Genomic DNA, 13,822 nt, shown 5'->3' on the forward strand with positions numbered 1-13,822 from the left:
AATAATTGCAGTAGAAATAAAGGTAAAGCATTTTTCGAAAGCTAAGAAAACAGGAATTCTAAATTTGGAATAAAATCATTTTCGAAAAATTTGACCAAAATCATGTTTTTGTACTAGTAAGATACCTTAATTTATAGAACTAGATATTTCATATAATCATGTATTTTCTTCATAGGTTATTTGTTGTTACTTGTTGTAGGATGGAATGATAAAGTTAAAGTTTTATAGTAACCGTATCTCAGCATGTGCACCGTATCGCAGCATCTTGCAGGTGTTTTATGGGGCAAAAATTTTAATAAAAGGATATCACTAAGTAACAAATTTTTTGTCGCTTTCATAAATATATTTGATCTTTTTTAATTCGAATGTGGGCATTTCACATTTGAATTTAGTTTTGTGTCTAAAACTACCGATTTTCTTTAAATGACGTTTTTAGTTCATTTTTCGTTGAAATATACAAGCTTAAAAACGTTATGTACAACGAGTATTAATAACAAACTTCAGGTGGAAGTGGGGCACATCATCATGATTAACATTGCAAAGGAATCGATGCTAGCAACCCAAGTGATTGCGCGTGGCTTGGGGAGCTTTCCTATTATCACTCGGTCAGAAGCACACAAAAAACAAACAAACAAAAAACTGTTCATATCAGGAAAGCGTCTCTAGCGGCATATCACGACATTTCCGGACATGGGTTCCTATGCAATTGTAATCCTGATGATGTGTCTTAACTGCTTTAGAAATGTGTTGTAATATTTATGTGATTTCTGGCTACGCATAACAGTTTTAAACTTGTAAATTTCGTCGAAAAATAGACTAAAAATGTCGTAAAAAACTTAAACTTGGAGAGAGCAACCGATTGCAGATTTAAAATCAGTAAGATAGCATAAAGGATCTTTTAAAAAAATGTTTTGCAAGAGAAAAAAAAATGTTCCACTGTGTAATTTTTAAATCGCCAACGTGAGTATTTTGAAACATTTATTCAAAATGCTGAATGTAATGGATTTTTATGTTACTTAAAAAAATATTTTGAGTAAAGATATACTTTTTTTTATATTTCAAGTATTTTATAACAACAATTTTTCAAAATGAATGAACTCTTAAAGTTAATTTTAACAGATCTTGTAAATGTAATGTGAAGATTAAGGTTTAAGTAAACACACCAGTATCATACGTTATAGGTGTGATTCAAAATAATTTAACTCAAATATTCTTCCGTGTTCGAGTTTAAGTACATATTAAGCTCCTTTAATTGAATATGTAAATGATTTTTATTAAAAATGTAAATAACGTTTTAAATAATTTTACATAAGTATCTTGTAGATTATTAAAACTTTAAATTACGTTTAACGAAACTTTTAAAACAAATATGAAGATAAGGTCTTATAACCTTAAATGATGTATGTTCGTATAATGCGTAATAAACGTGATTCGAAATCATTTAAATATATTTGAATATTTGAGATAAAGTATGCTGCAAAAAATTCCAGATCAAATTACAGTAAAAAGCAATTTAGATTATGGATTTTTACTTTAAAATTCATTTTTACCGGAATATGTTACGGAATAAATCTGATGTACCGTAATTTTTTCACAATTATAATAACAGTAAAATCAGTGAATAACTCTTATTAAATAAATAATTCTGAATAACTATAGCATAACATTTTACGGTGAAAGTGGATTTTACGGTAGAATGGATTTTACAATACTTTCTACGTTGCATGGAATTTTAAAGTTTATTTTAGCATAAATTCTTAACAAAAATGTCAACATAGAGATTCCATAATTTCAAAAAAATATCTGTTCGTATTACATGCAATAATTGTGACTTAACAATTTTAACAAAAGAAGTATATTACATTTATACTATATGGATTAAGAAATATACTTAATTAAATTTTAAATAAAATGTTAAACTTTTTTATGAAAATGATATGCTAGCTGCTAAAACTTTCGATATTATTTTTAACACACTTTCGTAAAAAAGGAAATGTGAAGCTTTTTAAGCCTCACCTCATGAGAAAGTATGCTTGAGTTTCTCTTTTGATTAAAAAATTTCACAATTTTGAATATTTACAAGTTTGAATTTCTCGCATTAACAGCGAATATTTGATTTAAACTTTGTTTGAAAAGATACTTTTTGAGATAAAAATGTTTTACGTCAAATACATTTACATAAATATATTTGTAAGGTGTAACAAGTTTTAGCATATTTTCTTAAATGAAATGTAATGAGAGAGAAATATTACACGCTTGAATCCCACTTAATAACAGCGATCTAAAATGACTTTACTTATAATAGAAGAACATTTGAGTTAAATTATTTTGCTTCAAAATATACCTTTTGACTAGCAAATTATTTTACATCAATACTTTTTAATTTTTCTAAGATATTCAAGCATTGATTTCTTTAAATAGATGCGCAAAACAGAGTTTACAGCATAAAATACTTCGCATTCGAATCACACATCATAATCAAAATAATCGATATAATACAACAAGTTATTTCCAGTACATTAGTGTCGAAAAATATAAATTAAATTCTATTCTATCCCTCCAAGTTTAAGAGCCATAAAAGCACTTAGAAAAGTGCTCAAAAACCCTTAAATGCTTCTTTTTCCCCATTATTTCTCCCACTCCAGAATTCCAGAATTCTTCGTTGATTACGGTGTCTTTTCGGTTCAATATCATGCTCATCACGTGAGAAGCTTAAAAGCGGACGTTGCATTTTAAGATCTCATTTCTTTTTCTTAATTGCAGAGGGGTGGTTTGAAAAAAAGAAATGAAAATTAGAGAAGAATATGTCTCAAGAAAATTCTCAGACTTAATCTTCGAGTGAGTGGTAATTTTCGCTCAGCTTCAAATTAGGGCTTCAGCCTTAATTTTGCACATCTGGCAATGGCTGATGGGATACTAGAGAAGTTCGTAATTGCTTTAAAATCGTCTGCGTGCGATTTACATTTTGTTTTAGAAGAATTTGGAATACCTTGTCGCATTAATGGTTTTTAAAAGTTAATTTAAATTGCGGCGTGAGCAAGTTGTCAGGCTTCTCACTCGTGATTGAAGAAAGCTGAAAATTGTCATATTCATTTACGAAGGAGATTAAAATATTTTGTATGTTCTTTTAGGTGCCAGAATTTGATATAAGTTACAAGATTTGTTCTTAAAAATTGTCCAATAATAATAAAGTATTTGAACTATAATTAGAGTGGATCGAAAAAGTATGTTTTTATGTTTTTAGAAATAGTTTGGCGAAATTGCAAACTACTATCATTAGGAACTATTTAAAATTAAATAAATATTAAGCAAATCTAATTTAATGAGTTCGGACACCTTAATTGGCGAAAATTAGTGCAAATATAACTAAAACTTCTAAAAATGAACTAAAACTACAGATTTTGTTGATCAGCTTGAACTAGTGCTTAAATGATCATTTCTTTATAACGATATTTAAGAACAACTTTAGAATTATAAACAAACATAGTCAGCCATCTCCTTGAAACCGAGATTTTCATTGGTCCATTAAACCGGCAGAGTTGAATCTTCTAGATTGATATTTATTCGCTTTTTTTTGTTCGCTCACTAATTTTGCTATATTTATTTTTAAATGTTTATGTTTTTCTCTCCATGTCTCTCAATTTATTGTTAAATATTTTTGTTCTTTAATTACGATTTAGAAAACTCTATATAAAACACTATATAAAAGTTAATTCTCTTAAGGTCTCTTTGTTTAACCTTAAATGCATCTTACATTCTTCTAAGGTTAATAGAATTAAAAGTAGTTACTAGTTATTATAGCCCTAAGGAAAGTACCAGTAATCGTATCTCCAAAAATTTCAAATATATCATAAACCTAATATATCATAGCCCTGAATATTTCACATTCGAATCACAAATGATAACTAAAATAATCGATATGAAGCAACAAATTATTTCCAGTACATTAGTGTCAAAAAATATAAATTAAATTCTATTCTATCCCTTCAAGTTTAAAAGCCATAAAAGAACTTAGGAAAGTGCTTAAAAAACCTTAAATGCTTCTTTTTACCCATTATTTATCTCACTCCAGAATTCTTCGCTGATCGCCGTGTCTTTTCGGTTCAATGTAATGCTCATCACGTGAGAAGCTTAAAAGCGGACGTTGAATTTTAAGATTTCATTTCTTTTTCTTAATTGCAGAGGGGTGGTTTGAAAAAGAGAAAGGAAAATTAGAGTCGAATATGTCTCCAGAAATTTCTCAGACTTAATGTTCGAGTGAGTGGTAATTTTCGCTCAGCTTTAATTTAGGGCTTCAGCTTTAATTTTGCACATCTGGCAATGGCTGATGGGATACTAGAGAAGTTCGTAATTGCTTTAAAATCGTCTGCGTGCGATTTACATTTTGTTTTAGAAGAATTTGGAACACCTTGTCGCATTAATGGTTTTTAAAAGTTAATTTAAATTGCAGCGCGATCAAGTTGCCCGGCTTTTCAACCGTGATTAAAGAAATCTAAAAATTGTCATATTCATTTACGACGAATAATAAATGTTTCGTATGTTATTTCATGTGCCAGAATTCAAAATAAGTAAAAGGATTTGTTCTTAAAAATTGTGTTATAAGGATGAAGTATTTGAATTAGTATTGAGTGGGTGGAAAATATAAAATTTCCTGATGCTTTTAGAAATAGTGTGGCATAATTTGCCAACTACTATCATTAGGGACTTTATAAAATTAAATAAATATTAAATAAATCTGATTTAATGTCTTCTGACACTTCAGTTGGCCAAACATCGTGCAGATTTAACAACAAACTCCTAAAAGGAACTAAATTTATAAATTCTGTTGATAAGTTTGCTTTAGCGCTTAAAAGTCACCATGAGAAGGAAAAATTTTTAGAATTATAAACAAATATATTTTGCCATCTACTTGGTACCGAATTAAGATTTAGCCATTTAAGCCGGTAGAGTTGAATCTTCTAAATTGGTATCTTTTCTAGTTACTTTATTCACTCATTAACATCCTACATTCTTTCCTACATTTATAATAAATTTTTCTTTTCTTCCCGTAATAGCACTCAACTTACTTATATTTCAGTTCTTCTATTTAGATTTTCCATCAAGGTTTTTTAATTTATTGTAAAATAATTCTGTTTTTCTCTGATGGCCTCTCTTATTAGCCTGAAATGTATCTTTTACTCCATTAAGGCTCCTTATCATTAAATGTCGTTATCGTTAAATGTATCTCTGTTCAGCCATTAAGATCTTTCTATTCATCATGAGATGCTTTTTATCTTCTACTAAGCTCTCACTATTAATCTTTATATTTTAATAATTAATCTTATTTCGCCTACATATTAAGTATTGCTAATTGCATTATTTAAAATTGTATTAAAAATATGTAAATAATATATTAAAACAGCATATGACGTCAAATAAAGAGATTAATGGCATTTTTTTTTATTTAACTGGCTTGATGGAAGCAAAGTTTGAATGGCATTAATAATTGTGAAAAATGATGGGGATGGACACGGCTTTTATAAGTTTTAGACCATCACACAACAAGATTCATCAATATTTATGTTGTTGTTTTCTGATGTTGCTACAAACTTCAAATCCAAACTTCAATTTATAAGATGTGTTGGAAGAAAAAAAACTTAAAATTTTCGACAAATTTGCAAACGAATCTGTAGAAGAACTTGCATCTCAATTTAGATTCTTGATACTGCCATACTTCATGTCGTGTATATTCTTTTATCAGGTCATAAAGAAATATAATAAAAGAACATACTCAGCATCTTTTCCGTCTGTGCACCGTAATAACCACTCTTATATAATTTTTTAATTAATTTTTTCATGTTAAAATGACGCAAGTTCGTATAATGTCATCCTCATAGATGGCTGAACTAGGACTCAACTCTCAGAGTGTGCACAGAAATATTTCCTCCATTTTAATATTTAAGAGGAGTTTCCACGTGACATATTTTTTGCAATCGTATATACTGCTAATCACACTGAGATGAAAAATTACTTACGTCAAGTATTATACAAAAAAAAATTACAATAGAATTTCTCGAATTTCTTGCTCGTTTTGTGATGCTTTAACTACAGATTCTTCACTGAAATTAACTTTGTTTTCAATGTTTTATCAGTAATAAGTTATTTTCTATTCTGCATTAGTTAAGAAGTGCATTCATATTTTGTTTTTCTAAAATAACCTAACAAGCATTTAATTGTTTCTTTTTAAAGTTCAGTATGAACTTCTTTTTTCAAGAACACAGAATCCTCTGCTTTAAGGTAAGAATAAAAAAAATAACTTATTATTATTTTAAATATAAATATTTCCTTATTTTTCTTATTTAAAATTTCTCATTATTTTTTCTTTTGTTTACTGAAAATACACATAACTGTATTATACATTAGAAAATCGCCCACAAAACAGCAATTCATTAAACAACAATTCATCTAAAGTTTTTCACTAGTAATATTATATTTGTAATAGTCAATTGCTGAATTGCCAAAGATTAAAGTTTATATATATATATATATATATATATATATATATATATATATATATATATATATATATATATATATATATATATATATATATATATATATTTAACAGACACTATACTAAGATCATCTGAAATTGATTAAGGATATTAAAATTGCTTTGTTAGATAATGTTTGAAAATGTCACCAAAGATGATCAAAATTTCCACCATTGCTTGCAATATGCGTTGCACCATCGGGTCATGGATTGGCTGACTAACTCTAAATCACTTGGATTTTGTTGGTTATCCTCAACAGCACAGACGATTCTTGCAACCATATTACAGATCTTGCATACGCAGCATTTTTCAGTGCACCCCAAAGAAAAAAGTTCATGCTGCTTAAATAAGGAGGATGTGGTGGCCAAGGATCTAATCCACCAAGTTCAATATATCTTCTGAACAACAACACCTAGAGGTGACCTTTCTGCTCTGAATCTTGGTGATGTCCCCTACCTCCACTTAGCTTTTCCTAATAATCCTGGGATACCCTGTATATAAAAACTAACATTAAATCACAACTAAAATGGCACGGGCCTGTTCTTGAAAATTTTGACTTTATATAAAATAACGCTTTTCAGCAAAAGGCATGCGTTTGTGATCTTAGATTTTATCCAAGCATTGAGAATCACTAACTTAATGCTTTTAAGTGGATATACTCTCCAATCTGGCACTTTGTTTAAAACTATTTCAAAATTTATTTTGCCCGTTTTAAAGTTATGACAATTGCTTCCATTAAGATTGCGCATAAAGTTTTAAATATTAGTTCTTGCTTTAAGTGAAAGGCATTCAAAATATGTTAATTTTTTTATTTTTCTTTGTGAAAGAGCTTAGATGAATCTCTTTGAAAAAACTCACTCTCCAGTTTTAATATTAAAAACACGTTTTTATAATCATTATTTCTACTGAAAATATTCATTATCTTTTGCGAAAAAAATTAATCTGAAATTTCTGCGAACGTTTAAAGCCTCTGATAACAAAATACTTTCCAGGCCGGAGGCAAGATGAGATTGTATTATTTATGATAACTTTTTTTTCTGCATAAAAAGTTATTTTCGACCAGCTATTTAAATTTTTTTCCTATCCTGTTTTCAATTTCTTGTGTGAAATAAGAGTCTATATAAATACTCAAGAATTAATTAAAAAATTTATGACTCAAAACATATTTGTTATGTTTGGTTCATTACATTTATATAACTTATATGCTCAACATAAATACAAGTAGACAATAACTTTTTTTTAGTTTTTAAGATTTATATTGATGTCTTGCAATATTTATATATTACACTCCTCTCTGTTACTAATGTTCGTAAAAATTGCAACACCATGAAGGAATTATCGGAAATTTATGAAATTTATTCCCCATAATTATTGATAGTGGTACAAATAAACGATCAAATTTACAAGAAAAAAAAACAAAAAGGACTTCAGAAATCAGGGATTTTATGTGCTAGCCACGCTGAGTAATGAAAGCTTATGCACGTCGTACATTCAATCAAACAGGTACTGAATATAATCTTGAGGAGTGGCATTCCATATGGCTTCAAATTGACACCGAAGTTCGGTCTTACTGTGTGCTCCATCACCTGCTCGAGCAAGACACCGACTGATGAAATTCCAGACGTGCGACATATCTGGGGAATAAATGGACCAAGAAAGAAGCGATACCAACTGTTCACTAAAGAAGACTTGTGAAATCCATTATCCTACATTAACACGGGCATTATCCTGCTGAAATACAACACTCGGAATGCATCGAAGAATGGCAAGGATCGCTGACTTCCCGATTTCCCTTATTTAACGATCACTGTTGAGGTTGCTTGCAGTTTTCACTAGATGGGATCGACAATTATACTCCAAAGTTAGCTCTCCAAACCATAATGTCAGGCGCTTGTGTGATATGAAGTTGGATAAGATACCATAGGAGCAGACGTTCTTCTCCGTAACATCTGACCTGTACTTTCACATCATTGTACTCCAGATTGTAGCTAGATTCGTCAGAAAAAGCAACTTGTTGTCTCTGGGAATGCCATGGACTGTGTTGCCGTGCCCACTGAAGTCGGAAGGGTAGGTGATTCTGGGACGAGAAGAATCCTGTCTGGAGGAATCTTTCCATGCATTTGATACTGCAGCAGATGGCAACGAACCATCGCGCTAAATAATCAAACACCTTTAGCCGTGCTCAAACGTTTTGCTAAATCATGAGATTAGGCTATATGGTCCATCTCAACCAATCAGATGAGGTTTCTATCATGTATTTAGATTTATAATTCTGATTACTCAGTACCAGCCCTGGAGGGCTCGCACTGATTCATTGGATCTGACGTCACTCAAAGAGATAAGATAATGATATGGCTAGGCATATAGTCTAGTATATGGGGCATATACACGGAACAAGCGGCTGATAAGGAGTCGGTTCTCGGTGAACGCATGTGCAATCACTTTGTAGCTTTAATTATTTGCATGTCTGACTTCACTTATAATTTCATGCCAGTTTGGTTCAATTTGCACTTTTTCTTGGTGTTGCACTTTTCAAAAACATGAGTGTGCTATATTTACATTAACTTTAAACATGAACAACGGTCAAAAACTAATTTTATTACCAAATAGTGAAAATGCATTGTAGACAATTCTCCTCTGAATAAGTTAGAAGGTAATTCATCATTCTTTACATTAGTTGCTAATCGAAATTAAATGGATAGTTAAATAATATATTTACATTTATTAGAAAAAATGAAAATAAAGAAGTAGTAATTAAATTGTCAGTGACTTAAAGGAGAACAAATTAGCATGAGCTCTTCACGCTAATTCTTTAAGATGAAGTATTACGAATCAGATAACAATATCGATAATATGCCTTAATTACAAAAGCTATATAACAATCCATTTTCAAGATTCCTGACTCGCAAATGAGTCTAGCAGGGTTCTTAGGTATTACTTGACGTAAGATATTGAAATTGATTATAAATACTCGTAAGATGAAAATGCATTACTCGTTTGCATTAACTAAGTTAGAGTTATCTTTAACTTATCAGTACAGCTCTCTGGTGTTGAAGGTAGTTTACTACGAAATTTCAGCCGAGCATAATTCTGAAGATTAGTGTTGATAATTGGATAGAAATTATGATCAGTCACTTGAATTCTCGGAATAAATCTCTGTAGGAATATCCTGAGATTTGCAAATTGGAGTGCTGGTGATTTATTCCATTCAAGTGATGTATTGTCTTTCGAAATGGTATGTAAATTATTGTTAACAAAGGAAATGGAGAATATTTTTGATTTAAAGTTACGTTTTAAAATGCTTGTTGATTATTCCAATTACCGTTTTGATAAAGGATTAAAGTACATTTTCAAATTATCTTTTTAAAATATTTAATATTTGTAAAGAATTTAGAAAAACATTTGCTTATTATTTCAATTATCTTTTTAATGCATACTTTTATTATTTCATTTGAATGCAAAAATGAATCTGATATTTTAATTAACTTAAATAACTATCAAGCTGTTATTAAATTGCTTAAGTCTTGAAGTGATAAATATCTTGTGAATAAGTTGGATACAGGAGTAAATTCTATTACACGAAATTGACCGGGCAAGTATGTCATATATTTATATTTATCCAAAAAAACAATAACCATCAAGCAGTAATTAAATTGTCAAACGCCTAAATTAGTGCTCATTAGTATGAACTCGTTGGATTTATTCTTTAAGATGACGTATTATGCTTCAGATAACAATATCGATAACATACCTTAATTACAGAAGCTATGTAACAGCTATCTATTTTAAAAATTCTTCACTCGCAAATGAGCGAAGAAGGGATTTTAGGTAATGCTTGATGTAAGATATTGATATTGATTATAAATTTTCATAACATGAAAATTCATTTCACTGTTGGATTAACTAAGTTAGAGTTGTCTTTAACTTATCAGTATTGCATTTTGATGCAGAGTGTAGTTTGCTACAAAATTTCCACCGAGAATAATTCCGAAGATTAGTGTTGATAATTGGATAGAAATTAGAATTAATCAGTTATTTTAATTCTGAGAATAATCCTCAGCAGGGACTTTTCAGATGTTTTCTAAATTACAGTGTTGCTGATTTATTTCCCTTCCAGTACATTATTGTCTTTCTAAATAGTAAGTTAATTACTGTACACTTAAAATATTTTTATACTTTGAAGGTTAATAATCTTTTTAAAATATTTCAATTTTATTTTAATCATCATTCTAAAGTATTCCTAATTATTGTTTTGGCATATATGTTATATATGTAATATGTTCTATATGTAATATATTACTAATAATAAGTTAATTAAAACTCAATACTAAGTTCTTTTGTTATTGTTAATAAAGAAACTATTTTGTGTAGCAATGTAATAAACTATTGTTTAATTTTATTACGATATAATTAAATAAATGTTTTTTAAAAAAAATTATTTCCTCTATCCCTTTGGAGGAACATTCAGAGATTTGCAAAAGTGAACGTTGGAGATATGTTTTTCCAAATAGTAATTAAATTATTGAGCACTAAAAAATGGTTTATGGTTACGATTTCAAAATTTTTAAAGATATTTTCTCACTTTGAATGAATAATTGTATTTATTATTTTAATTTTTATTTTTAAATATATTTTAAAATCATCCTATTGCAGTTCAAACTGAGTAATTATTTTATTCAATACTAAGAGGTCATTTCTAAGTAATGAATAAACATTTCTTTAGACATTTCTAAGTAAAAAAAAGGTTAATAATTTTAGCTTTGTATCGAACTATTGGATGGCATTATAACGCTTTACTAAGTATAAGAATAGTTTTTATAATGGAGTGCTTTTTTTATTTTGTTTTATTTTAAACTTTGAAGAAACAAACTGAGATTTTCAAATTGAAATGAAGATTTATTTTATATAAATAGCATATTGTTTTTCTACAAGTTAGTAAACTATTGTGAGCAAAGAAAATAGCTTAAATGAATGATTTCAAATATTACATTAAAATATTTCTTTTTATTACTTTCATTATTGTTTAAAATTTCAGTTTTCAATTTTCAATTATAATATTAGAATATTTAAATAGTTTCAGAGTATATATTGTTCTCTTTAATTAGTTTTATTTGAAGATAATTTGATTTGCTGTGTGATTAAGTCTACAACTGATGAAAGTTAGTATACCCTGTAAAAAATTCCGGATCACGTTACGATATAAAATACTGAAATTTTAGATATACGTTATCCGCAAAATTCATTTTACTGCAAAAAACAGTTTATAACATAAAATATTACACCTTAATTTTTGCAGTAATACGAGTATTTATTTAATGATTCAGTGATTTTACTGTAAAAATTTCGGTATACAAGATTTTTTGTTCCGTAACATGTTCCAGTAAAAAAGGATTTTTAGGGAAAAAGTACCGGCACTTATTCCCGGTACTATCACCTTATTTTGATTCGGAATTTTTCATACTGAACAAAAAGAAGCATATTAATCATTAGCTTTGAAACAAATTGCTGGAAAACTTTGTAGCTATTTAATTAATTACTGGAATGATTTTTATAATAAAAAAAAAACAACAACTTTAGTTCTAGATAGAAGTCTCTCGTAAAAACAGTACGTCCTATGTTTTTCGTTCTAGATCTGTCGAGAGTAAAAAATTTCTTCCTTTTAAATCTACTTAAGAAACGCAGTTTTGAAGAAATGATTATTTTTTTTCTAAATTTCTATTAATTCGTTTATGTAAGAAAGTGATATAAATTTGGAATGGAGAAAAAATAATAAATTCTGCTTGCAAGAAACCAATTTTAATTTCTACAGCTATCAGATATTTTTATTTTATTTTCAATGAGCTGTACAATCAGTTTTTCCCGATGGGCAGACCTAGTGCGTTTTCCAGAGGTGGTATCCACTGTTTCAGGACCACCACAATGGTGTGAGATACCACTGGTCATGTTAATTTGGACGTCTAGTTTCTGCCACACTAGATGGCAGCACCGAGACTCTATTTGGATGCTAAAGTGCACTAGGAATTTAATTTTGCCCGAAATGCCAAGAGCCAATAAGGCACTCTAGGGATCTTTTACATGCCGGATAATCATACGACATGGCCGCTGAGGATTTTCGGCATCCCGAAAATCCGGTGTCTGGGCCGGGGATCGAATCCGCAGACTTGGGCTCAGAAGGCCGACGACAAACAAACTGCGCCACCCAGCCACCTGCTATCAGATATAAAACTATCAATAAAAATTAAAGTATTGTAGCTAATCAGAAGGTGTGGAAAAATATTAGCATAACCTTAACATTGATTTTACGGTAACTTGGCAAAATAAATTCTTCTTTTAGTGGTTTAAAATTTTTTGAAGTTTTATTATTATCAAGCCCAGAGTTTTAGATAAAATTTAGGCAAACAAGCTTAGAGTTACACTTCAGTTTTGAACATTCTAACTAGTATGTGGTTCATATACGAATTAACTATGAACTACTTTTTGTTTATATGCGGTAATCAATGTAGCTAATAACATTCAGGAACCATTAAAATTCACTTTGTCATACAACACAGAATTTATATTAAAATTTGGGTATACTAAATAGCTATAAAGTGGTCAAAATTTTGATTCATGATAAGTATTGCTTGGCGAAATATGACTATTAACTTTTAGAGGTTCAAAATTGATTGAAACTTGCATTGCGCTGTTAGAATTTTCATTCTAAAATTATAGTAAAATAACTGGCAGCTGTCTGTCCATCCGATTAACCGTAAGGTTTACGGTAAAGAACATTTTTTATTTTGATGGTTTCGTAACCATTTACAAATGGTATGGTTGTAAAACCATAATTACAAAACTATACGGTTTCTTAACCATTTACAACTAGGAGCTCGGCTTTTCGTAAGGTAATAGGCATTGGAGAGTGCCGGACACTGGAAATTCTTCATGTGTTGAAGAGAAGGGAGGAAATATTTTGGTGTCAATAGTGGATCTCGAACCCGAGTTCTGCCGGTCATAAGATTGACAGATTAGCCCGCTCGGCTATGATAAGTACGTAGTTGCTAAGAATTAAGTGACTTCATCAGATGGTCTTAGTTGGTGCTATAAAATTCTGATTGCTTAACCGTATTGGGTGAAAGCAGTTAATAAACTGTTTTTCTTACGCTTAACAGTTTGATTATTATTTCATTTATGATTATTTGACTCTTTTGATTGAATATGGTAAAATAACCATTAAATAAATCGTTATTTAACCATTTTTTTCAAGAAATTTCTAAGAGTGCGTCATTACAACCACAGCTCTGATTTGA

The sequence above is a fragment of the Parasteatoda tepidariorum genome, chromosome 10 (genome assembly GCF_982258835.1).
Source record: "Parasteatoda tepidariorum strain Cologne lab strain chromosome 10, Ptep-v5.0, whole genome shotgun sequence".
Taxonomy (NCBI): domain Eukaryota; kingdom Metazoa; phylum Arthropoda; class Arachnida; order Araneae; family Theridiidae; genus Parasteatoda; species Parasteatoda tepidariorum.